The sequence below is a fragment of the Salmo trutta genome, unplaced genomic scaffold (genome assembly GCF_901001165.1).
Source record: "Salmo trutta unplaced genomic scaffold, fSalTru1.1, whole genome shotgun sequence".
In the NCBI taxonomy this organism is placed as follows: Eukaryota; Metazoa; Chordata; class Actinopteri; order Salmoniformes; family Salmonidae; genus Salmo; species Salmo trutta.
In genome coordinates, this window is record NW_021823083.1 from 35,001 (window position 1) to 40,453 (window position 5,453).

The window sequence follows — 5,453 nt, forward strand, 5'->3', positions numbered from 1 at the left end:
CTCTCTCGTTTTCTCTCTCTGTGTCTGTCTCTCTCTCTCTCGCTCTCTCTCTCTGTCTCTCTCTCTCTCTCGCTCTCTCTCTCTGTCTCTCTCTCTCTCTCTCTCTCTCTCTCTCTCTGTCTGTCTCTGTCTCTCTGTCTTTCTCTCCCTCTCTGTCTCTGTCTTTCTCTCTCTCTCTCTATCTGTCTCTCTCTCTCTCTCTCCCATTCTCTCTGTCTGTCTGTCTCTCTCTCTGTCTGTCTGTCTCTCTCTCTCTCTCTGTCTTTCTCTCTCTCTCTCTCTCTCTCTCTCTCTCTCTGTCTCTGTCTCTCTGTATTTCTCTCTCTCTCTGTCTCTGTCTCTCTGTATTTCTCTCTCTCTCTGTCTCTGTCTCTCTCTCTGTCTCTGTCTCTCTCTCTCTCTCTCTCTCTCCAGTCCCAGTATACCAACCTGGGATTACTGAACAGCATGGATCAGAACATTCAAAATGGCGGCTCTACCTCCACCAGTCCCTACAACAACGACCATGTCCAGAACAGCGTGTCAGCTCCTTCACCCTACGCCCAGCCCAGCTCCACCTTCGACGCCATGTCGCCCTCCCCGGCTATCCCCTCTAACACAGACTACGCCGGGACACACACCTTCGACGTCTCCTTCCAACAGTCCTCCACAGCCAAGTCTGCCACCTGGACGGTAAGAGAGATATTTGTTATATTATATATTTATATATTTATATCTCAGATGTCTGAGATATGGTTGATTGATGTGTTCTATCATGGGCCCTCCGAGGTTAATTTATGAGTCCAGCTCGATCTTCCAGTGAGGTCTGGGGTGATGTTATAACATAATGTTCACATGGATAATGGTTGAACCTGTAGAAAATGTGTAAAGGTTTAATCAAACCAATCAGTGCTCCAGGCTGTTTTGTAATGCACAATACATCAAAAGCTCTCCGTTGCACAACTCTGTCTGGCGGGGGGGAAAGTTGGTCTACCTGGTCTCATGACACCTGATGAGACCCTCCATGCTTTCCTCAGAACCTCAGCCATGACAGATGGTACGAGCTCCACCTTTAGGTTTATTCCACGACTTTTACTCTACGAGAATAACATTTTCCCCAGCCCGAGCTCCTAGTGTTTTTCTCAGAGCCATGACAGTTCAGTTATAACAGGAAGAGATCATTGTGTATCTTTTAATAAATTAACAATATTAACTCAAGGCACATGCTCATGACTGGATCCTCCAGAATGACAGTGGTACATTATCATGACTGGATCCTCCAGAATGACAGTGGTACATTATCATGTCTGGATCCTCCAGAATGACAGTTGTACATTATCATGTCTGGATCCTCCAGAATGACAGTGGTATATTATCATGTGTGGATCCTCCAGAATGACAGTGGTACATTATCATGTCTGGATCCTCCAGAATGACAGTGGTACATTATCATGACTGGATCCTCCAGAATGACAGTGGTACATTATCATGTTTGGATCCTCCAGAATGACAGTGGTACATTATTATGACTGGATCCTCCAGAATGACAGTGGTACATTATCACATCTGGATCCTCCAGAATGACAGTGGTACATTATCACGTCTGGATCCTCCAGAATGACAGTGGTACATTATCACGACTGGATCCTCCAGAATGACAGTGGTACATTATCATGTCTGGATCCTCCAGAATGACAGTGGTACATTATCATGTCTGGATCCTCCAGAATGACAGTGGTACATTATCATGTCTGGATCCTCCAGAATGACAGTGGTACATTATCATGTCTGGATCCTCCAGAATGACAGTGGTACATTATCATGTCTGGATCCTCTAGAATGACAGTGGTACATTATCATGACTGGATCCTCTAGAATGACAGTGGTACATTATCATGACTGGATCCTCCAGAATGACAGTGGTACATTATCATGTCTGGATCCTCCAGAATGAGAGTGGTACATTATCATGACTGGATCCTCCAGAATGACAGTGGTACATTATCATGTCTGGATCCTCCGAATGACAGGGGTACATTATCATGACTGGATCCTCCAGAATGACAGTTGTACATTATCATGTCTGGATCCTCCAGAATGACAGTTGTACATTATCATGTCTGGATCCTCCAGAATGACAGTGGTACATTATCATGTCTGGATCCTCCAGAATGACAGTGGTACATTATCATGACTGGATCCTCCAGAATGACAGTGGTACATTATCATGTTTGGATCCTCCAGAATGACAGTGGTACATTATTATGACTGGATCCTCCAGAATGACAGTGGTACATTATCACATCTGGATCCTCCAGAATGACAGTGGTACATTATCACGTCTGGATCCTCCAGAATGACAGTGGTACATTATCACGACTGGATCCTCCAGAATGACAGTGGTACATTATCATGTCTGGATCCTCCAGAATGACAGTGGTACATTATCATGTCTGGATCCTCCAGAATGACAGTGGTACATTATCATGTCTGGATCCTCCAGAATGACAGTGGTACATTATCATGTCTGGATCCTCCAGAATGACAGTGGTACATTATCATGTCTGGATCCTCTAGAATGACAGTGGTACATTATCATGACTGGATCCTCTAGAATGACAGTGGTACATTATCATGACTGGATCCTCCAGAATGACAGTGGTACATTATCATGTCTGGATCCTCCAGAATGACAGTGGTACATTATCATGACTGGATCCTCCAGAATGACAGTGGTACATTATCATGTCTGGATCCTCCGAATGACAGGGGTACATTATCATGACTGGATCCTCCAGAATGACAGTTGTACATTATCACGTCTGGATCCTCCAGAATGACAGTTGTACAGCTGATTCGGGAAAGGATTTAAGAGTGGTATTACCCACAGAGAAAGAAAGGGTAACTTGTTCCCAGGTGTGTTGTCTGTCTGTCTGTCTGTCTGTCTGTCTGTCTGTCTGTCTGTCTGTCTGTCTGTCTGTCTGTCTGTCTGTCTGTCTGTCTGTCTGTGCAGCTTGATGTCACCACTCACCGTGTACTGATGTCTCAGCAGCAGACTGACAGAACCAGCTCTTCTAGCTCTACTCTACCTGGCAGCACTGCTCTGCCTGGCAGCTCTACTCTACATGGCAGCTCTACTCTACCTGGCAGCTCTGCTCTGCCTGGCAGCTCTGCTCTACTCTACTCTACCTGGCAGCTCTGCTCTGCCTGGCAGCTTTGCTCTACTCTACTCTACCTGGCAGCTCTGCTCTACTCTACTCTACCTGGCAGCTCTGCTCTACTCTATTCTGCCTGGCAGCTCTGCTCTACTCTACTCTACCTGGCAGCTCTGCTCTACTCTACTCTACCTGGCAGCTCTGCTCTACTCTATTCTGCCTGGCAGCTCTGCTCTGCCTGGCAGCTCTGCTCTGCCTGGCAGCTCTGCTCTACTCTACTCTACCTGGCAGCTCTGCTCTACTCTACTCTACCTGGCAGCTCTGCTCTACTCTACCCTACCTGGCAGCTCTACTCTGCCTGGCAGCTCTACTCTGCCTGGCAGCTCTACTCTACCTGGCAGCTCTGCTCTACTCTACTCTACCTGGCAGCTTTGCTCTACTCTACTCTACCTGGCAGCTCTGCTCTACTCTACTCTACTTGGCAGCTCTGCTCTACTCTATTCTGCCTGGCAGCTCTGCTCTACTCTACTCTACCTGGCAGCTCTGCTCTACTCTACTCTACCTGGCAGCTCTACTCTGCTCTGCTCTACTCTGCTCTGGTCTACTCTGCTCTGCTCTGGTCTACTCTGGTCTACTCTGCTCTGGTCTACTCTGCTCTGCTCTGGTCTACTCTGGTCTACTCTGCTCTGCTCTACTCTGCTCTGCTCTACTCTGCTCTGGTCTACTCTGCTCTGCTCTGGTCTACTCTGGTCTACTCTGCTCTGGTCTACTCTGCTCTACTCTGCTCTGGTCTACTCTGCTCTACTCTGGTCTACTCTGGTCTACTCTGCTCTGGTCTACTCTGGTCTACTCTGCTCTGGTCTACTCTGCTCTACTCTGCTCTGGTCTACTCTGCTCTACTCTGGTCTACTCTGGTCTACTCTGCTCTGGTCTACTCTGGTCTACTCTGCTCTGGTCTACTCTGCTCTACTCTGCTCTGGTCTACTCTGCTCTGCTCTGGTCTACTCTGGTCTACTCTGCTCTGGTCTACTCTGGTCTACTCTGCTCTGGTCTACTCTGGTCTACTCTGCTCTGGTCTACTCTGGTCTACTCTGCTCTGGTCTACTCTGCTCTACTCTACTCTGGTCTGCTCTACTCTATTCTACTCTGGTCTGCTCTACTCTGTTCTACTCTGGTCTACTCTGCTCTGGTCTACTCTGCTCTACTCTACTCTGGTCTGCTCTACTCTGGTCTGCTCTACTCTGGTCTGCTCTACTCTATTCTACTCTGGTCTACTCTACTCTGTTCTACTCTACTCTGGTCTACTCTACTCTGGTCTGCTCTACTCTGCTCTACTCTGGTCTACTCTACTCTACTCTACTCTGGTCTGCTCTGCTCTGGTCTACTCTACTCTGCTCTGCTCTGGTCTACTCTGGTCTACTCTGCTCTGCTCTGGTCTGGTCTGCTCTACTCTGTTCTACTCTGGTCTACTCTGCTCTGGTCTACTCTACTCTGCTCTGCTCTACTCTACTCTGGTCTACTCTGCTCTACTCTGGTCTACTCTGCTCTGGTCTGCTCTACTCTGTTCTACTCTGCTCTACTCTGGTCTACTCTGGTCTGCTCTGCTCTACTCTGTTCTACTCTGTTCTACTCTGGTCTACTCTGCTTGGCGGCTCCGCTCTAGTCTACTCTGCTCTGGTCTACTCTGCTCTACTCTGCTCTACTCTGCTCTGGTCTACTCTGCTCTACTCTGCTCTACTCTGCTCTGGTCTGCTCTGCTCTGCTCTGCTCTACTCTGCTCTACTCTGCTCTGGTCTGCTCTGCTCTTCTCTGCTCTACTCTGCTCTGGTCTACTCTGCTCTCTCTGGTCTACTCTGGTGTACTCTGCTCTGCTCTGGTCTACTCTGCTCCATGACCATCTATACTGACTCCATGGCCATCTGTACTGACTCCATGACCATCTGTACTGACTCCATGACATCTGTACTGACTCCATGACCATCTGTACTGACTCCATGACCATCTGTACTGACTCCATGACCATCTGTACTGACTCCATGACCATCTGTACTGACTCCATAACCATCTGTACTGACTCCATGACCATCTGTACTGACTCCATAACCATCTGTACTGACTCCATAACCATCTGTACTGACTCCATGACCATCTGTACTGACTCCATAACCATCTGTACTGACTCCATGACCATCTGTACTGACTCCATGGCCATCTGTACTGACTCCATGGACATCTGTACTGACTCCATGGCCATCTGTACTGACTCCATGGCCATCTGTACTGACTCCATAACCATCTGTACTGACTCCATGACCATCT

The 5,453-nt window shown here is 47.9% G+C and overlaps 1 pseudogene; it reads left to right on the plus strand.

The window, feature by feature from the left end:
• Positions 1–1,055, plus strand: part of LOC115188800 (tumor protein 63 pseudogene) — a 20,855-nt pseudogene extending 19,800 nt beyond the window's left edge.
• Positions 1,056–5,453: the final 4,398 nt, after the last annotated feature.